This window comes from Anomaloglossus baeobatrachus, chromosome 5 (genome assembly GCF_048569485.1).
Source record: "Anomaloglossus baeobatrachus isolate aAnoBae1 chromosome 5, aAnoBae1.hap1, whole genome shotgun sequence".
NCBI lineage: Eukaryota > Metazoa > Chordata > Amphibia > Anura > Aromobatidae > Anomaloglossus > Anomaloglossus baeobatrachus.
Window position 1 is genome coordinate 119,258,475 of NC_134357.1, and position 22,146 is coordinate 119,280,620.

General features: G+C 48.5%; 1 protein-coding gene across 1 annotated transcript in view; it reads left to right on the plus strand.

Moving 5' to 3' along the window:
- The first annotated feature begins 280 nt into the window (after positions 1 to 280).
- The window catches only part of ANXA7 (annexin A7), a 95,309-nt gene continuing 73,443 nt past the window's right edge, over positions 281 to 22,146 (plus strand). Inside the window, exon 1 of the mRNA XM_075348818.1 lies at positions 281 to 415. The gene's annotated coding sequence lies outside the window, so the exon portion shown is untranslated. The remainder of the gene's footprint in view (positions 416 to 22,146) is intronic.

The following is a 22,146-nucleotide window of genomic DNA, read 5'->3' on the forward strand; positions in this document are numbered from 1 at the left end:
CAATCTGCGCCCCCTATGTAGACAGGTATGTACGTGGTGACATTCTGCGCCACCTCTGTAGACGTGTATGTACGTTGTAATACTACTGATGCATTTCCAAATTCCATTCCTTCCCCAGTGTGATCCTACAATTTCTTTCCAGCTCGTCCCCCATCAGCGGCTCCGCCCCCTGCAGTTGCCATGGTAGCCAGCCATTCAGCCAGGCCAAACCCTTCCCGGTCCCGCCCTGCACACGTTTCTGTGGAGGGAAACGTCACGTGATGGGCAGAACCATCTCGCTTTCCGGGTAGGGGCACGTTTAGCATATTTACCTCCCACCCCAGGGAATTGGTGTTGACGTCTCCGTGTTGGCAGCTGTGCTCCTGTCAGCCTCCTCCTCCTCCAGATCTCAGCGGTGCGGCTCCGGGCTGACAAGGTGAGGCGGCTCCGGGCTGTGTGCCCGTGGGGGGCTCCTAGCTCAGCGCTGCGGGGGGCGAATTCCTGGGAAGTTTGTGGCGTTTATTCCTCGGCCGTGTACGTGCCGCGCTGCGCACATGTAGCAGAGCTGACTTTGTTACTTGCGGGACGCGCTGTTCGTGCCTATGTGCGGTCCTGTCAGGGGACACACTCCGCTCTGCTGCATCACTGGGCTGCAGGGGTTGTGTAATGGCAGCGCGGCCGGGATGGCTCGGACGTCAGTGTTTCCACTTGTAACCACACCCTGGAGGTTATTCCCGGGGAGGGAGAAAGTTGCAGAACATGTTCTGTGTGTGCAGGGAGCTCACACTACACCCTGTGTGTAGCAGCGCTGACTGAGGTATCTGGTGAGAGGTTACACCTGAATATGACCTGTCTCCTTCCTGCACCACATAGACCAGCTCAGCTCTGCTACATCTGCACTCACTGGATGGATATGAGGGTGCAGTGATGAGGGACGGACCCAAATATCCCCTGTATGTATAATATGGGGTGAGGAGCCGCAGTAGTGTGTGTGTGTGTGTGTGTGTGTGTGTGTGTATATATAGATTAACTGACTGGAGATATACAACTGGGCTGGTGTGTGACTGAGGAAACGGTGTGACATTCAGCGACTTCACCACACCCTGATCTGTTTATAATATATAGGGTCGATGGTATCGTCAGCGTGTCCACCCGGCCTACAGCTATCACTCCGCACCCAAAATCAGATTGGGGGAGAAATGCCTTCACAACCCATTCAGGGCTTCATTCCTCCCCATTCAGCTCGTCATAAGCAATTCGGGGTACGTGACATATCTTGGTGAGAGCTTAGGGGGGTTGCCTGGTTCTCACACATCGAAGACTTATCTGTAGGATATGAGCCCAGTGAGGTCAGATGCCCGGACCCCAGGTGTCTGACCCCTCTGATAGGTCTTGAGTGAGTCCTGGACATCCCCTTTAAGCAGGTGATACACCTCAGATGGCCATTGGACACGCCTCTGCGTTGGCTGACAGTTCCTCTGAACCCCCACAGGCGATGTTCTCAGCCAAGCCGGCACGTGTTCTATATAGACTGAGAAAAGTGGTGTCAGACATCATGGCGGAAGTGATCTCATCTGTGATCGAAAAGATCTTGTGCTGAAATTCAACAGCTGGATCCTTCTCGTGACCACTGCAGCCAATCGGCTGCCGCTGATCGGCTGCAGCCTTTTTGTATTCTGTCAGAGCAAATGAGCTATTGGTGCAGCCATAGAAAGACCTGTGTGGATCTTTTCAAAACTGCCTCTATCATCCCTTAGGCGGATGCACGTTAGGCCTCAGTCACATGTCAGTATTTTTCAGCAGTGTTTGGATTCCAAAGCCAGGAGTGGAATTTACAGATAACTATAAATGACACTGACCCCCTGTTCTGTGTTTTGGAGACCCTCCTCCTGGGTTTGGCAAATACTGATCAAAAATACTGCAGTGTACGAGGCCTAGTTGGAGGAGTATCCGTGAAGATACTTGGTCAAAGCAGGCAGAGGGCTAAGTCTTGTCTGCACTGTGGTGAGCTCTGCCTTAGGCCATGTTCACATGTGACAGAGTATATTTGTGTATTTGCTGCAGAGTGTAACCTGACATCTGATATACTGTTGACTGTGTGCGCACGTTGCATTTTTTTTCCTGCGTTAACGCTGCTTTGTGAACTCCGATTCAGTGCCAAATTGCATGCATTTTGCTCCCCCAGCAAAGTCTATGAGAAGTCCGAAAAGTCAATGCGCACGCTGTGTTTTTAAACGCAGCGTTTTGGATGCCAAAAATTGCTGCAGGGAAAAAAAGCAGCATGTCACTTCTTTTGTGCGTTGTAGCTGCGTTTCCCACCCATTGAAATCAATGATGTGGTCAGAACGCAATCAAAATGCACGTGGACTGCATTTTTGTTGCGTTTCGCATGCTTTTTTAACAAACAAAACGTAGGTCTTTCAGTGTCTCTCTCTCTGTCTGTCGATCTTTCTCTGTCCGTCGGTCGGTCTCTCCCCCTCTCTCATACTCGCTGATCACCGACGCAGCGCTGCACGGCTGTCACACTGCTCCGGCAGCTTTTCCTCTTTTGAAAATGCCGGCCGCTCATTAATCAATCTCGTATTCACTGCTTTCCCCGCCCACCGGCACCCATGATTGGTTGCAGTCAGACATGACCCCACGCTAAGTGACAGCTGTCTCACTGCAACCAATCACAGCCGCTGGTGGTTGGGTCTACATCATGCAGTAAAATAAATAAATAATTTACAAAAAACGACCTACGGTCCTCCCACCAATTTTTATACCAGCCAGGGTAAAGCCACATGTCTGAAGGCTGGTATTCTCAGGATGGGGAGCTCCACGTTATGGGGAGCCCCCAGCCTAACAATATCAGCCAGCAGCCGCCCGCATCCATTAGATGTGACTGTTCCGGGACTCTACCCGGCTCATCCCGAATTGCCCTGGTGCAGTGGAAATCGGGGTAATAAGGAGTTAATAGCTCATTCCTGCCACTAAGTCCTAGGTTAATCATGGCATGACATCACAGGTGAGTTGCGGCCTCGGGTGGAGGACTCAGCTGGCCGCGGGTAACCTGAGTGACGGCACCGCTGATCGCGCTGCTCACTTATGTCACTCAGGGGATTAGCGGTCACTGGTGAGTCCTTCACGGGTGACCGCTAATCAGGACGTGACACACACAGAGCCGCGAGATGACAATGAAGTCGGGTGAAGTTCATTCTCATCGCGCGACTCTGTCTGTGTGCGCTGTCAGCGGGCATGTAGCAGAGCTGAATGGCCGTGGGACTGCACTGTCAAAAATGCATCCAAAATTCATGCGTTTTGGATGCATTTGTTTTTTGACAAATGCAGTGTTTACAGTTGTTCAGTCTGCCAGAGGGTGCGTTCTTTTCCGCACTGCACAGAACGCAACGTGCGCACATATCCTAAATGGTATCAAGTGGTCATGTTGCACTTCTCGCCTATATTGAGACTTTTTGACATTGTTGAACATTGTCACCTCTTGAGATTTTAGCAGCTCTAATGTATAATTGTGCGATATGGGCCTCTTAAAAGATTAAAAATTCAATTTCTCTGTTCAGGCAAACTAAGAAAAAGCTCTCCTTGTGTAGATTTTGCAGTCACATGATTGGGGTGTCCCCTGGTAGTGTGGTGCGTACAGCTCTGCGTGCCGACCTTCGTTGATGTCTTGACGTTCTTTGCAGTCTTCTCTAATTGCCATGGTACAAACCAGTATAATCACACCTATATATTGTAGGTGCAGCCTATAATCCTACTGTCTGAGTGTAGCCCCAGGGCTAGGCTACTACCAACTTTTCCGGTTATGTAAATGTGTCTACTATGGCTTATTCACGCAAGTATGAGCTTAATCATTACGGCCGAGCATCCGTCAGTTTAGTGGTGGTTGTGCTGAGCATTTTTGTGTGCCGTGTGTAGCCTGTTGTGAAACATCAGTGTTGTAAAGTGAAGCAACATCCTGCGTTTCATGATCTTTGCTAAAGGGGTTGGTGATCAATAGAAAGCTGCTGTTCAAACATCGCCAGTCACAGCCAATTACCTATATCTTACACACATAATGGGGTGATTACACCCAGATAGAGATGGGCAAACCCGCAGATATTCAGGTTTGGCGGGTCCAACAGGATTTAAAACCTGGTTTGGGACCAGACTTGAACCTGAACATCTGTCCAAACGCCGATCTCCATATAAGTCTATCGGGACCCGAACATTGTGCTTTAAAATAGTGGTAGAAAGGGCTAGTGGGATTAGAGCGCGACTATTAGGCAGGGGCCACACGGGGACTAATGCGATCCTCGCTTGACACTTGGCTCACGCTGGCTGCTTAGCAAGAGCAGAGTGTCGCTGCGACTGAGGTCCGATCATGTGATCGGACCTCAGCTGCCGGGGGTGGGCCGACTCTGAGGAGAGGGAGGGATTTATCTCCCTCTCTCCTCCGTAGCCGGCTATTGCCATTCTTGCCCTGCACCGGTGTACTGCGATTATTTATTTATTTTTTTTTTTCTCTTGCCCTTTAGACTTGAATGGGTGCAAGAGAAACAAGGATTGCATTACAATTGCAGCATGCTGCGATTATTTTCTCAGCCCTAATCGGACCAAGAAAACAATCTTTTATGTGTGCTGGGACATAGGCTTATATTGGTCTGAGTGGAATGCGATAAAACATCGCATTCCACTCGCTCCTATTTTTGTCGTGTGGCTTAGGCCTTATACTTACTGAGTCTCCTGTTGGCTGTACCAGTACTTCTAGGGCCACTCATTAACCCTCATACATATTCACTGCTTCCCCCGGCAGCCCTGCATCTGATTGGTTTGTCGGATCGCGCCCCCTCCCTGTGTGACAGCATCTGTGATTGCTTGGAATCACATACTGTCTGCGCACCTATAGTGTAAAAATGGACATAGGGTCCTCCTGTTATTCTAATACCCAGCGCAGATAAAACATATGGCTACTTACCGCCTCCAGTCATGTGTTTATCTTGGCTGTGTATCAAAACTCATAGAGTTTTGATACACTCAAAATAAGAGTCTCTATACAGCTTTTTTTTTTTTTTTTTTTATCTAAATATGGTTAATATTAATTGGGGGGGTGGGGGACCACACACAATCTTGATACCCAGCCATGATAAAGTTGGGGGCTAGTATTCTCAGGCTGGGGAGGCTCATGGTTATTGGGGCCCCCATCCTAAAGATCGAAGACTGCAGCCGCCCAGTATTGTCAAATCCATTAGATGCAACAATCCCAGCACTTTCCAGATTGCCCTGGTGTGGTGGCAATATGGGTAATATAAGGAGCAACTACAGCTCACAGCTGCCACTAAGCCCTAGATTAGTAATTGGAGGTGTCTGAGAACCCCCCCCCCCCATCATTACTAATACTATAAGTGAAAAGAAATAAACACAAACGCTGAATAATCCTTTATATGAAATAATATACAGTAATAATCAAACACCCTTTTTTTTTTTTTTTTCTCCAATTTATTAACCCCAAACACCCAGTTCTGACGTAATCCACACGAGGTCCTATGACAATCCCGACTCTGCCATCTCTTGACAAAAAAAGCCAAACTGTTTTTATGCAGTTTCGGTGTGGTTTTCTGCCAGGAGATGTACATTTGGTGCTGAAACGTCTGCACCAAATTTGCATCTCCTGGCAGAAAACTTTCAGCACCATATCTGCATCTCTTGGCAAAAAAACCCCAACTGTTTTCTGCCAGGATATGCAGGTCTGAGTGAACTTAGTTAATCTGAGGTAAGCTCAGTTTACCTGTGGTCAGTGTTTATTTCTTTTCACTTATAGTATTAGTAATGGGGGGCTGTCTCATAGATTTCTCCCATTACTAATCTAGGGCTTAGTGGCAGCTGCGAGCTGTCATTAACCCCTTACATTACCTCAATTGCCACTGCACCAGGGCAAACCAGATGAGCTGGGTAAAGTGCCGGGATTGCCGCATCTAATGGGTGCGTCAACTCTGGGCAGCTGTAGACTGCTATTTTTAGGCTGGGGACCAGGGGTTTATCATTGCTAGGTATCAAATTTGTGTGTGTGTGTGTGTGTGTGTGTGTGTGTGTGTGTGTGTGTGTGTGTGTGTGTGTGTGTGTTGCTAAAAAAAAAAAAAAGCTGCTTAGGGTCCCTCTTATTTTGATACAGAGCCAATATTGGCATTTGGCTGTGGGATGTAGCTGTGTGCTTTATCTCTGCTGGGTATCAAAATATGGGGAGACTACAATTTTTTTTTTCTCTCCCCCCCCCCCCCATCACTACTAAAGAGACGCAGATGGCGTGAGTGATTTCAAGCAATCATATACGGTGTCTCACAGGGTGGGGGTGTGGTCTGACTGCAACCAATCAGATGCTGGTACTGCCAGTGGGCGGGGGAGGCAGTGAATATGTATGAGGGTAATGAGCAGCCCCAGAAGTAGTGTTATAGCAACACGGGAGACTCTGCAAGTAAGGCTCCTGCTTTATTTCCTCTTCTGTCATTTTTCATTTCTCTTTCTTCTTCCTTCTTTTTTTTCCCCCTATTATTATTATTATTATTAATAATAATAATAATTAATAATATTATTATTATTCGGTTGGCCAAATCTGAACACTTACACAGAGTTTCCTGAGAACTCCTTGTTCGGGGTTGGTGCACGGATAGTAGGTATCCGGTACGGACCCCGATCTTAGATGCTAAAGATTGCCTTATGAAAAAGGAATCCCAACTTCTTACCGTAGTCACCCTTCCAAGGCCATGTATCCATTGGGAGAAGCTGCTGGTGTATCAAGGGGTAATCCCATTTCCAAGATTCTATCCAAATATGTAGTAAGTGTAATAATATTAGTAAATACCTCCAATTATAAATGTAGTATAGTTCTGATATAGCCGTGTGTCTTACCTCATGTGCCGGGCATTTTAACTTGGGTATCCTTGGTTATGTCCACTCAGTGTGAGATGGTTTCTCGTAGTTGTGACCATAGATACCAAAGCTGCAGTGCCCTGTACATGAGGTAAGAGACATGGCTATAACAGGAGAACTATACTACATTTGTAATTGGGGGTATTTGCTATTATTATTATTTATTTATTATTATTACACCTACTGGCTAAAATGCATTCGTTATGATGCACTCTGCCTGTAGATCAGGCAGCATGTATCAGGCTTGTTTTAAGACTGGAGGCCACAACCCAGATGTGACCAGATCTCTAATATAAACATAGAACAGTACTCCTCACTCCAGCAGTTATCTGGTTACTGCCAATTAGAGAGGTTCTGATAAGGATTTCATGTGACCAAATGAGGAATACTCCAAAAATAACCCACTGTATTAATTTCATTTAAATGCTTGGTGGCATATTTTTTTTTTTTTTTTTTATTGTCTTGAATCTCCATTTTCACAGTGGAAAGCTACAGGCTACCACAAAATAAAATCCTGTATGGATTCATTCACTGTGGACTGTGCCATCATAAGGCCTTCTCCTGTACATGGCTATATATTTATTTCCATTGTTGCAAATGGGACAGCCAAAGAGGCCCACACTAAGGGACGCTTTACACGCTACGACATCGCTAGCAATTGCTAGCTATGTCGAGTGTGATAGCACCTGCCCCCATCGCACATCCGATATGTGGTGATCGCTGCCGTAGCGAACATTATCGCTATGGCAGCGTCATATGCACATACCTGCTCTGTGACGTTGCTGTGACCGGCGAACCGCCTCCTTTCTAAGAGGGCGGTTCGTTCAGCATCACAGCAGCGTCACTGAACCGCTGCCCAATAGAAAAGGAGGGGAGGAGATCGGCCGGAACATCCCGCCTTCCTCCTTTTCCGGTGGACGCAGGTAAGGAGATGTTTGTCGTTCCTGCGGCAGCACACAAACGACAAACATCGTTACTGCAGCAGCAACGATAATTGGGAATAGGGGGGCATGTCACCGATGAGTAATTTTGAACGTTTTTGCGACTATTCAAAATCGCTCATAGGTGTCACACACAACATCGCTAAAGCGGTCGGATGTGCATCACAAATTCCGTGACCCCCCCCCAACGAGACCGCTTTAGCGATCTCGTAGCGTGTAAAGTCACCTTTAATTCAAAGATAAAAAAAAGTCAGAAGGTTTCAGGAAAGTTGTGTCCCCATGCAGTTTCTTGTAAAAAAGCAGACACATGGTGCTTTACTCATTTTCCTTGCATCCGGCGCCTAGTCTCCATCAGTGCCTGTTTGTAGTGGTGACATCACGTTGACAGCCAAACAGTGGCTTGGTGGCACTGCCCATTTAGAAAAGCGTTTTTTTTTTTTTTTTTTTTCCCCTTCCCCCTACAGTCCCTGTGCACAACAGCACACAGGAGGTTGCCTCCCCATCCTAATTATTCTCCTCCCACCATTGTGTTTTTCTTGTCCCTAAGGGTACCGTCACACTAAACAACGTACCAGCGATTCCGACCACGATATGACCTGATAAGGATCGCTGGTAAGTCACTGGGAGGTCGCTGGTGAGATGTCACACAGTCAGACCTTACCAACGATGCAGTAACAATACAGGTCGCCGAAGAGACCTGTATAACTATCGCGGTGGTCATTGGGACCCTGTCTCACAGCGTCAAACACAAGGATGCGTCCTGCCCTGCGGGAGCCAGACGGCCAAAAAATGAACCAGAGCAGTGTGTAACAATCAGTGATTTTCACAGCAGGGGCCAGGTCGCTGCTCAGTCATACACAGATTGCTGATGAGATCACTGGTACGTCACAAAACCTGTGACTCAGCAGCAATCTCGCTGTGTGAGAAGTACCCTTAAAAGCATGAATAGACTTCCTAGGGTGCTGTGGCTGATGAACACACTCCGGCAGTTTTACCTTTTAATAACCGGGCAGCCAGGGGTTGATCATTCTGCCTTCCTTCCACTGTATGGTGCTCACGTTCCTCCTGTAGCAGGACTGCACCATTCTCCTGTACCCCTAGGCAATGCTGAATGGTGTTGGGCTGGGGTCCTCCCGTTGCTCCTCAGCCTTGCCTCCGCTGTCTGGCATGCTATTCACACACAGGAAGTGACCCAAGCTGCCAGAGTCCTGGAGCGTGACATCACTTCTGGTGTGTTCAAGGGTGGAACATAGCTCAGTCCAGCGAGAAATATTAATTGCAGATTGCCTCTGCTGACCAGCTATACTGCTCAATCACAATGGGACCTGTGCATATGGAGAAGTCTGATACTATTGGATCAGAGCGCACGGAGTCTCGGTCTCTGGACTAGATCTGACCCTGGGGTTCTAATGTGGAGATTGTGTCTTCCCTAAAGCTGCATCTGCAGGTTTAGCGAGTATTGCTGGTATGGGCGAGTTCCTTTTTGGGTCAGGATTCAATCTCGTAGCTCCCATTTCTTTTAGGGGAATAAGGATCCTGCCCCAAAGTTTAACTAGAAGACTACAAATCGCAGATGTGCCATTTGTAATAATAATAATAATAGAAAAAAAAAAAGCTCTCATCTTCCTATAAAAAGCCATTCTGCCAGATTGATAAAGAGGAGCAGCCCTCCCTTATGGAAGAAGTAAGAGGACCGGTGTCAGGAGACTCAATCTTCCCTAGCTTCCTTCTCTCAATCCTTCACCGTGGCGCTAAGGGAGCAAAGAGGAAGTACCACACTAGGGACAATTCAGAATCCGAGACTTCTGTCCCTGAGGAATGGCTGAAAGAAGGGAATCTTACCCCGAATCAGTTTAGACCCAAGTTAATTAATAGATTTCATCAGTAGACATAAAGGATCTCCCATCAGCAGTAAGAAATACAATGGGAGTAAGAGAGGAAAAGGCGACTTGAACAATCCAGGATGAAATGTTCTGAGGCTTGAGATCCAGAAGAAAGATGTTTCATATTCATGGTAATGTACAGAGTTTAATTCTGAATGAGTAGACGTTCCTAGAGAAACTTCTATACATCCCAGGAAAGTTGAAGGATAGATTCCCATTAGATGAGGGCATGAGGCAATAGCCACATTTTGGATAGAGATTCCTAAAGTAGATATCCAGGTGCCTAAGGTAACAAAGAAAACTATGTTGTATGAAGATTCCTTTTAGCTCAAGGACCCACTGGTTTTAAAGATGGATAGTTTGTTGAGGAAGTCGTGGGAGAAATTGCACCTTTATTATGAAAATATTTTTCTTTGTTTTCCACCTGTATAACAAGAGCCATCTTCCTTTTGGTTGCAGCAACTGGAAGATCCTATCAATGGTGGCACTTCTAGAGAAGACTTGTTGGCCTCATTGCCTTTCCTTCAAAAGACAGAGGGATTCCTAGCAGATGCTTCAGCAGAATTGTTGAGGATAGCAGCAAGATCTTCAGTCTTATCAAATACCACAAGGAGAGGCCTCTGGTTGAAGATGTGAAATGGAAATATTATATCTAAGTCTAAACCTTTCCCCCATCCCATTCAAGGGAGAATGTTTGGTCCAGCTCTAGATGTTTAGTTGGAGAAACCTAAGATAAGTCTCTTCCAGAACTAAAAATCTTCAAGAGAACATACCTGTCACAGGCCCAGACCTCTCAGGCCAGAGGAAAAGGCAAAGCAGGGTGCAGGAGTTATCCTAAGGCCAGAATCACACTTGCTAGTGCCTCACGTGTAACTCACGCGAGTCTCTCATGGTAGAACCCGGCTTGGCCGCACACTCCCCTGACAGGAGCGGGTCGGTTGCATGTATCTCTATGCAGCTCAGACGCTCCTGAATGCATACTGTGCGGCCATGCCGGGCTCTACCATGAGAGGCTCGCGCGAGAAACACGCAAGGCACTAGCAAGTGTGATTCTGGCCTAAAGGGGGGAAAGGGAAGACATATTTCTCAAAATGAATGTCAAGATAAACAATGACGCCAAACAAGTAGGAGGCAGAATTTCAAGTGTTCTTCCACAGTGGCAAAATATATATTCAGATCAGAGAATTCTGGAATCTGTCAGTGGAGTGAAAAAAAACCCCTCCAAAGGCTGGAGGCAACATACCTGTAGTCTCTAAGATTACAGAAGATTTGAACCAGAACAGAACACTATTCTCACCTACTTCTGATTTTTAAAGGGGGGGCATGAAATGCTCTTAGGCCCTGTGCGCACGCTGCGGTTTTTGCCGTGGTTTTGCTGCATGAATTGCTGCAGAAAATGTTCTTCACCTTTCTGCAGTCCTTCCCCAGCAAAACCTATAGAAAAAAAAAAATAAATGCTGTGCGCACACTGCGTTATTTATTTATTTTTTTACCCCCTACAGGTTTTGCTGTAGAATTTCTGCAGTAAAAAGAATGAGCATGTCACTTCTTTTCTGCAGGTACCTGCGGTTTTTGTCATAGATAATGGTAAAAAAAAACACATGGACCAACCCGCGGCAAAAACGCAGGTGCAGTTTTACCGCGTTTTTTTTGCCGTATTTGTGGTGTTCTGCCAAAGGGTGCGGATTTTTCTTAAGTCCATTTTCTAGTGCGCACATATAAAATGGTGTGTCAGTCTCTCCCTCCCTTTTCTCTTATATGGCAATTATTGCTTGCCCCCGTGCAGTTTTTATCTTGTGCAGACATCATGGGCACCATTATGCCTGTGCTATTTAGAACGGTCACTCTAATTGGTTCTCTTGAGCCCATATGGCTCGAGTACTATGTAGTGAGCACGACATTATGTGCTCTACATTTTTGGATATAATTGTCCGTTATGAGCATTGTTGGGTTTAATTACCCCTGCTGCAATGATGTGTATAGCGAGCGGCTTTTCCCTTTGCCGTTATGTCCTGGACTAGTGATTGGTCCATTGTGATCTGTCTATGTATCACTAAGGACGCCACTGCTGGTTACCCTGGCGCGTAGCCACGATATTTGGTTGGCTAGCGTATAACCGGAAATGACCTTATATATTGTTGCATCCCTGATTGGCGACTCCAGCTGTCGTATGACGGATCTGCGATAACTTCTGGTTTGTATCTCAGAGCGTCACCTGACTGTGTGAGGACGCCCATGCAATGATCTGATTGGACTGTCTGCGTTCCAGTGTGGCACGCGGAACGGTGCGTTACATGTATACCGGATATGAGGTTGTATGCAGTTCACAGCCTTTCCTGATTGTGTACTACCTGTGCGCTGTGCGTTCCAACTTGAAACGCAAGGGGGTAGTACCCGTCGCACCGGTAGTGACCTCAGACGCCAGCATGGTGATGGCCAATGGATCCTATTACGCTTGCAGTGAGTACCGTTTTCTGCACATATGGGGGTAATCATATTGTTTAAGGATGTATAAAGGCACAAGATCATTCAGAGACTGTGCGCCACCATTTGCCTAGCACACATAGGTTAATCACCTTTATTGGCCTGTGCTGATCCCTGCCACTTCAGGTTGATCTACCCAATTTTTTCCTCCGTCTCCCCTGTGGATCTCTTGATATTGAGAGGGAAACGCGTTGGGAGGATTTTTCTTTTTTATGGTTAAGGGGCAGACATCTCGTTTGGGTGCCACCCTTGTCAGGGCGGAAGTCCATCCACGGGGCACGGCGGGTTATTTACCACACTTGTCCACCCGATTCTTCCAGCCTGTGACCTCTCATTTTGGGACCGGTGTGCAGTCCAGCCCATGGATGAAGCTTGGGTGAGATCAAACCTATGTGTTGCCATGTGGCATTTTGTTCTTTGCACGATTTATGCACAAGCACTTTATCACTGATTTTATCTATTGTTAGATTAAAAGTTATGTTTTAGTCCCTGCTATTATTATTGGAGAGCTGATCTGCCAAATCATTGACTTTCATTATACTCGTTACTCAAGTTGATCCCATCCAAGTGTGTGACCTGCTGCACTCAAGTATTGTAGTGTTCACTCCTCATTGAGAGTACTGCTCGCTCATCACTACTAGTGATCATTCCCTGCTGATAAGACTGTGGTTTTAGCAAACCGATATCCAGCAGCTCAGTAAGTGATGCATCGCTGGAGTCGGGGTCCCTGTCCCTACATTATGCTTTCACAATCTGACAGGGATTTGTCTTGTATCTGTCTTTTCCTGAGCTCCTTTCAGCTTGAATGTGCAGGGAAACAAAAGCCTGTAACAGTCAAACAGGACAAAAATGTGAAAGGGAACCTGTCACCAAATGTTTAGTTTATAACTCAAATATCACCTTAAGCAGTTCCTGTGCTGCATTCTATAAGGCTATGTGCCCACGCTACAGGATTTACCGCGGATTTACCGCGGATTTTGCCGCGGATTTGCCGAAAATCTGCAGCAGCAGCACTTCCAAGCCATTTCAATGGCATTTTGGAAATGCTGTGCCCATGCTGCGGATTTTTCCGCGGCGGATTTGCCGCGGATTTTGATGCGGAAAAATCTGCAGCATGTCAATTGTTTGGTGCAGATTTGGTGCGGATTTTTGGCTTTGAATGGGAAAAAAAAAAAAAAAAAAATCCGCGGCAAATCCGCGGGTGCGGATTTGCCGCGAAAGTCGCGGATTTTCAGGCAAAAAAATCCGCAGGGACATTCTAGCGTGGGCACATAACCTAAAGGTGCAAGTTATCCCCTGACTCGTCCTGTACACCCCACAAATGCCTTGTGAAAATCTCCTGTGCTGAATGGTAATCCTTGGGTCTGGTCCGATGGGTATCCTTGATTGCGGCTCCTGTCCCTCTTCTCCGTGCTGATCGCCGTTCTCTGCTGATGATTGACGTGGATGACCTCTCCTGCACATCCAAGGCGCCGGGCAAAATCTCGCCTCTGCGCAGAGACATTGCGGAATTGCGCAGGTGCACTTGGCTCTAAAATGCAAAATAGCAAAATCTCGCGCTTGCCTAAAAACTTTGCCGGTTCACACATATGCACCTAGGTATTTGGCTCTGCCCACTGTAGGGCAAAGTGAAGTGTGCCTGCGTGAGCTGGCAATGCGTCTGCGCAGATGCAAGAATTAGCCCGGGTATGTGGATGGTGCAGGAGGCGTCATCCATATCTTGCGCCTGTGCAGAGACTTCTTTGGTTCACGCATGCACACCTACAGTATGTATTCGGCATTATCTCTGCGTGACATTTGGCCTGGGTATGTGGATGGCGCAGGAGGAGTCATTTATCAGCAGAGGACGGCAGTCAGTGCAGAGGGACAGGAGCCGCAACCAAGGATACTCATCAAATCAGACCTGAGGATTACCATACAGCGGGGGAAATTTTCAAAAGGTATTTGTGGGGTGTACAGGGCGAGACAGGAGATAACGTGCACCTTTTATAGAATGCAGCACAGGTACTGCTTAAGGTGCTAATTGTAGCTTATAACTAACACCCCCCCCCCCCTCCCCACCCCCAAAAAAAACCCTTTTTTTAGGCCTAAATATATGGATGTATGTGAAGAAAATAAATTGTCCCCAAAGATGGCCAACCCCATTAAATTTTGAATTTGTTGTAGTTGCATAGGGTGCCTTTACACTGGAGCGAGCATATGGCCTAACCAGGGTGCCAGCCATCTGACCAAAGGAAGTTTACAAGTCTGCATAAAAAGCATCATTCTCTGCAGCACATCGTCCTGTGTAAGCCGGACCTCTGCTGTCTAGAACATCACTGTTGTACCCTTACAGACAGAACGATTGTGAATTTGACCAGTGCGAATGAAAGCGCGGTCAACTGCTTGAACCTGTTAATAAATAGCCACAGATCGGCTTCCTTGCAGCCAATGTGTGGTTGTTTAATGGCTGCTACGAGTAAACCCACCCTTAGTTGCTGTTTCAAAGGCAACACTAAAGTTTTTTTTGTTTTTGCAAAAATGTTTGATTTTTGTAAACTTCTGCTATATGGATGTTGGTAAGTTTTTGGATTCACACGACTGTTCAGTTTTAGTGGTCCGCAAAAAAGTTCGTTTTTCCACAGATGCATCCGTGTGACACCCGCATCTGTCCTTTTCCGTTCAGTATGCGGTCTGCGTGACTTCCGTCTTTTTTTGCGGTCTGCAAAAAAAAAAAAGTAGAGTGTTACATGAATTCTATGGGGAACTGAATCTGAGGCAAAGGAGTAGGAGCAAGCGCTACATACTCACCGATCACCGGGTGGCTGTCACACTGCTCCTGCGGCAGCTCGTTGTTCTTCTCGAGCTGGCCGCTTATTAGGCTCATACATATTCACTCCTCCCCCCCCCCCCCCCCCCCATCTGTGATTGGTTACTGCAACCAGTCACAGCAGCCAGTGGGCGGGTCTGTATCGTACAGTAAGTAAACAGTTTAAAAAAAACAAACAAAAAAAACCAGCGTGCGGTTCCACAGCCCCCAACCCCCCCATTTTTATACCAGCCAAGATAAGGCCCTACAGCTGCTGGCTGGTATTCTCAGGCTGGGGAGACCCACGTCATTGGGAACCTCCCCCCAGCCTAAAAATATCAGCCAGCAGCCGGACGGAATTGCCACATCCATTAGATACGGCAGTCCCGGGACTTTACGGTGACAAACTGAGTATTATATGGGGTTGATACTAGCTGTGTAATGTCACCTGGCATCAAGCCCAGAGGTTTGTGATGTCACGGCGTCTATCAAATAACAGACATCACTAACTCAGTCAGTGATAAGTAAAAAAACAAAAACAAAAAAAACCGACAAATTTTATTTGAAAAAACATTCCCTCTTTCGCCATTTTATTGGAAAGCAAAAAACAAATCTGGGTCCGGCGTAATCCAGTGCGTGCAGATGCTAGCACACAGCAGTGCGGGCAGATGCTGACAGACTGCAGGAGCACTCAATGGAGATCACATGGAAGCCCTTCTGTGTGGCTTCTGGGGATTTTGCAGACCCATTGACTTGTATTGTGTCATGGTCCATTATTACGGAACAGAATAGGACATATTCCATAATAAAGGAACGGACATACAACATCAGATATTATTTTTTTTTTTTTTTTTTTTTTTTTGGATCGGATGTACATGGAAGTGGAAAAGGAAAAGATGGTCCTGTCAGTAGATCCGCAAAAAAAACAGGAACTGACCAGGACAAACTGAACGGTCGTCTGAATGAGCCCTCAGTCTCTGCCTGGAAATTGTCTAAAATGCTGTTTCCCCATGACCAGAGAACCTACTTGGCTTCCACCCTTAATTACATTTTATCTAATCATTTTTGGTAAAATGCCCAGATCTCCCTTCACAGTACAGTAATTATGTGGCTCTTTTGACAACTGTAATATGTGCAGTGTTTGTGCTCTCACCTGCACTTGTTTCTTAGGATGTCTCTATACTTTCTTGTTTTTATTCTATTTTGTTAACATTGAGATTTGTGACCAGGCAAACTTTCTTAGGCCAGAGTCACACTTGCGTATGACTCTGCGAGTCTCGCATCGGTATCACCTGACACAGCCGCACACTCTCGGACAGGAGCGGGTCAGCTGCATAGAAATACGTGCAGCTGAAAAGCTCCTGTCCATAGTGTGCGGCCGCCCCGGGTGATGCCGATGTGAGACTCGCCGAGTCATATGCAAGTGTGACTCTGGCCTAAGAAACATCATATGTAGAGTCTGACAACAAGCCGCTTGCGGGGAAAGCAAAAAATCCAAAACATTATCAGCATCTTTAAGGCCAAAACCAGAAATGGGAGTATCATCTGTGGTAATGCTGCAGCTGACTCCGTGTGTGTGTGTGTGTGTGTGTGTGTGATGACACAATCTGTAACATTACTGAAGTTGGTGGTTTTTGTCCAGTCCTTATTCACAAAATGTATTTCTTCGGCGCTCCATTGGGAGACCCAGACGATTGGGTGTATAGCTACTGCCTCCGGAGGCCACACAAAGCATTACACTAAAAAGTGTAAGGCCCCTCCCCTTCTGGCTATACACCCCCCGTGGGAACACGGGATGCTCAGTTTTCAAGCTTTGTGCGAAGGAGGTCAGACATCCACGCATAGCTCCACTGTTTAGTCAGCAGTAGCTGCTGACTATATCGGATGGAAGAAAAGAGGGCCCATATAGGGTCCCCAGCATGCTCCCTTCTTACCCCACTTGTGGTTTGTTAAGGTTGAGGTACCCATTGCGGGTACGGAGGCTGGAGCCCACATGCTGTTTTTCCTTCCCCATCCCCCTCAGGGCTCTGGGTGAAGTGGGATCTTATCGGTCTCCAGGCACTGAGACCAGGCTCCATCCACAGACCCAGAGAACCTGCTGGATATGGAGCTGAGTATCGTCAGGGACAGGGCCCTGCTACATCAAGGTACTCTGTGTCCCCATACACATCGAGCACACACACACCAGCATTGCTGGGAGTGTTAGTGCGCCGGGGACAACAGCGCGGAGCGCTTGTGCTTTTATTCACTGCAGCTTGCTGAGTGAATTTATGTGATAGAAACGGTCGCGCCGGCCGCGGCTGGGTGTTTTTACACTGTGGCGCGGCTGGGACTTGTGGTGCGCCGGGGACTTCCGCGCTGGCCGTGCACATGGGACGGCCGCGCTTATTACTCGAGTCCCCGGCTTTGCGGCCTAGTTTTCGTTTCGTTCCCGCCCCCAGCCCTGCCAGTCAAGGGAGGGGCGGGACGCTGTACAGAAAGTCAGCGCCGAGAGCTGGAGTCTGCTTTGCATTCTCCAGCCCCCTCACTGAACACAGGGGACGCCAGCTTTCCCGCTCTTGTCTGGGGCACGCCCACGGCCCGCCCCTCTGCACAGGACGCCGGCAGCCATTACAGTTTGCAGTCTGGGCTGGAGAACGGAGACAAGCTCTGGGCAACCAGTCACAGGATTCTGGCGACCTCACACCCGCTTTTGTGCGGGCGGTAAGCAGTGCTGACCCCACTAATGCCGAAGTGTTCATTTGTACTGTATGCTTGTACACTGCACTGTACGGTCGCTATTCTTGGCTATATACTCTCCTAGATGGCTAGACTACAGCAGCAAAAAAGCAAGGGTGCTAAGGCACAGGCTTTCTATGCTGCTTGTATTGCATGTGCTGAAGTGTTCAGTTGTACTTTATGCCTGTATGCTATACATGGCACTGTACGGTCGCTATTCCTGCCTATATACTATCCTAGATGGCTAGACGACAGCAGCAAAAAAGCAAGGGTGCCAAGGCACAGGCTTTATATGCTGCTTGTATTGCATGTGCTAAAGTGTTCATTTCTACTTTGTGCTTGTATGCTATACACTGCACTGTACGGTCGCTTTTCTTGGCAGCAGCAAAAAAGGCAAGAGGCAGCAAAAAAAAAAAAAAAAAAAAAAGCAAGAGTGCCAAGGCACAGGCTTTCTATGCTGCTTGTACTGCATGTGATACTGTTCCACCGGCAGGTTCCACTGATCCCCATTGTGTGCAATGCGCCCCTGTGGCATTTGCTCAGCAGGGGTCTCTGCTAGAGGTGGCCAAAGGAACCACCTGTGAACCCTGTCCAGGGACAGGGACGGAGTTGCAGTTTCGGCTGACAGATTGTCTGTGACTATGGCTAACATCTTAGAGACTTTGCAGTCCAGACAGACCATGGGCAAGGTTGATTCAATGCTCCCTAGCCACCCTCATTTGGAACAAATCATTGCTCCGGGGGGGGTCCCATGCATCCCAGGGTGAAGGCTCTGACACGGGCGACAGTCCCAGACAGCCTAAGCGAGCTCGCTGGGAGCGGCACTCGGCTTCATCACTGGTCAGGGTTCCAGCAGGGGACTCTCCGTATGATGAGGCAGAAGTGGCTGTTCAGGACTCTGATCCTGAGACCGCTCTCAATCCGGACTCTCCGGATGGTGACGCCATAGTGAATGATCTTATAGCGTCCATCAATGGAATGTTGGATATTTCTCCCTCAGCTCCTCCAGTAGAGGAGTCAGCTTCACGGCAGGAGAAATTTCCGTTTTCAGTATCTCAAGCGTAAATTGAGTACTTTTCTGGCCACTCTGACTTCAGAGAAGCAGTTCAGAAACACCACGCTTATCCAGATAAGCGTTTCTCCAGATGTATTAAGGATACACGTTATCCCTTTCCACCTGACGTGGTCAAGAGCTGGACCCAGTGTCCAAAGTTGGATCCTCCAATCTCCAGGCTTGCGACTAGATCCATAGTTGCAGTGGACGATGGGGCTTCCCTTAAAGATGACACTGACACAGATGGAGCTCGGGTTGAAATCCATCTATGAAGCTATCGGCGCGTCGTTTGCTCCAGCATTCGCAGCCGTATGGGCACTCCAAGCTATTTCAGCTGGTCTTGCGCAGATGGACACTGTCACACGTACACCTGTGCTGCAGGTGGCGTTCTTAATCTCGCATATGTCTGCATTGCCACTTACGCTATTCATGCTGTCCTGGTCTCTACGAACACCGGGGGCGTAAGCCAACTCCGTGGTTTTGCGCAGAGCCTTGGAGTTAAGGAAATGGAAGGCAGAATCTGTTTCCAAAGAAGGGCGTAACCAATTTGCCATTATTTGGTAACAGACTGTTGGGTGACCGATTGCATAAAATCGAACAGTCCAAGGGTAAGGATTCGTCCTTACTCCAGCCCAGATCAAACAGTCGAGGTTTCGGTCCTTTCCAGGCTCGGGCAGGTCCCAATTTTCTAGTCCAAAATGACTCAAAAGACTCAGAGGGGCTCAGATTCCTAGCGGGCTCACTCACGCCCAAAGACGGCAGCCGGAGGAACCGCTTCCAAGGCGGTTTCCTTATGACTTTCAGCCTCTCTTTATCTCCGCATCCGCGGTCAAGAGCAGATTCTCCCGCTTGGTGGCATTTAGCTGCCACAGGTCAAAGACCGGTGGGTGAGAGACATTTGTCTCACGTGTACAGGATAGAGTTTTGTTCTCGCCCTCTGGCTCGATTTCTGCAAACGACCGAGCCGCTGCTCTTCTGCGAGCAGAAGGAGTGGTAATCCCTGTTCCACTTCAGGCAATCACGATGCTTATTTCCTTGTGCCGATTGCTCCAGAGCACCAGCGTTGCTACGATTCAAGAAGACGAGCATCTTCAATTCGTAGTCCTGCCCTTAGATCTGGCGACAGCCCCACGGGTTTTCACCAAGGTCATGGCAGCAGTGGTAGCAGGCCTGCACTCTCAGGGTCACTCTGTGATCCCTTACTTGGACGATCTACTTGTCAAGGCACCCTCTCAAGGGGCATGCTAAAGCGGCCTGAACATGGCGCTGGAGACGCTCCAGAGTTTCGGGTGGATCATCAACTTTTCAAAGTTAAATCTGACCGACCCAATCACTGACATATCTTGGCATAGAGTTTCATACTCTCTCAGCGATAGTGAAGCTTCCGCTGGACAAACAGCGTTCACTACAGACAGGGGTGCAGTCTCTCCTTCAAGGCCAGTCACACCCCTTAAGACGCCTCATGCCCTTCTTGGCAAGATAGTGGCAGCAATGGAGGCAGTCCCCTTCGCGCAGTTTCATCTGCGTCCAATTCAATGAGACATTCTCCGCCAAGGGGATGGGAAGTCGACGTCCCTAGACAAGAACGTCACCCTTTCTCAGACGGTCAAGGACTCTCTTCAGTGGTGGCTTCTTCCGCCTCATTGTCAAAAGGAAGGTCCTTCCTACCCCCATCCTGGGCGGTGGTCACGACAGACGCGAGTCTGTCAGGGTGGGGAACAGTCTTTCTCCACCGCAGGACTCTGGAAATCTAAGCAGTGTATCTTGCCCTGCAAGCCTTCCAGCAGTGGCTGGAATGCAAACAGATCCGAGTTCAGTCGGACAACCCCACGGCGGTGGCATACATCAACCACCAAGGTGAAACACGCAGTCGGCAAGCCTCCCAGGAAGTCCGGCGGATCCTGATGTGGGTGGAAGACAGAGCATCCACCATATCCGCAGTTCACATCCCGGGCGTAGAAAACTGGGAAGCAGACTTCCTCAGTCGCCAGGGTATGGACGCAGGGGAATGGTCTCTGCACCCGGACGGGTTGCAGAAACTCTGTGGCCACCGGGGGAGACCGGACGTCGACCTAATGGCGTCTCGGCACAACAGCGTGGTCTTACGATCAACGAGCTCTGGCGGCAGGCGCCTTAGTTCAGGATTGGTCGCAGTTCCAGCTACCCTAGGTGTTTCCCCCTCTGGCAATGTTGGCCAGAGTGCTACGCAAGACGGCTCCGATTGCCGCCGCACCATCCTCGTCGCCCCAGACTGGCAGAGGTGGTCGTAGTTCCCGGAGCCGGGGCATCTCACGATCGGCCGGCCGTGGGCACTATCAGACCGGCCAAACTTTCTGTCCCAAGGGCCGCTTTTTTCCATCAATGCTACGGCCCTGAACCTGACTGGGTGGACTTGAGTCCTGGCTCCTAGCGTCTTCAGAATTATCTCAAGACGTCATTACGCCCATGAGACGGGCGAGGAAGCCGACGTCTGCCAAGGTCTACCACAGGACGTGGAAGATATTCTTATCTTAGGGCTCTGCTCAGGAAGTGTCTCCCTGGCCATTTGCATTGCCTACTTTTCTTTCCTTCCTGCAATCTGGTTGGAAAACAGGGTTGTCGCTCGGCTCCCTTAAAGGGCAAATCTCAGCGCTGTCTGTATTCTTTCAGAAGCGCCTAGCACAACTTCCTCAGGTACGCACGTTCCTGCAGGAGGTTTGTCACATTGTCCCTCCGTACTGAGGCCGTTAGACCCATGGGATCTGAACAGGGTACTACTTGCTCTCTAGAAGCCGCCCTTCGAGCCTCTGAGGGATGTTTTCACTTCTCGACTTTCACAGAGAGTGGCCTTTCTGGTAGCGGTCACGTCTCTGCGGAGAATGTCTGAGCTAGCAGCGCTGCCATCCTAGGCTCCCTTCCTGGTGTTCACCAGGGCAAGGGAGTGCTGCGCCTGATTCCGGGGTTTCTCCCTAAGGTGGTATCCCCCTTTTCAGATGGATCAAGGAACCATTTCTTGAAGCCGACCGTTCTGCTGGGCTTCCGGTTCCATCAGGGCTGAAGGCCCATTCTACCAGAGCCGTGGGTACATCCTGGGCATTACAGCACCAGGCTACGGCTCAACCGGTGTGCCAGGCGGCTACCTGGTCGAGTCTGCACACCTTCACCATGCATTAGCAGGTGCATTCCTACGCTTAGGCGGATGCCAGCCTAAGTAGAAGACTCCTACAGGCGGCGGTTGCCTCCATGTAGGGAAGGACTGTTTTACAGTCCAAACTTGAGGTATTAATTTACCCACCCAGGGACTGCTTTTGGACATCCCAATCGTCTGGGTCTCCCAATGGAGCGCCGAAGAAGAAGGGAATTTTGTTACTTACCGTAAATTCCTTTTCTTCTAGCTCCAATTGGGAGACCCAGCAC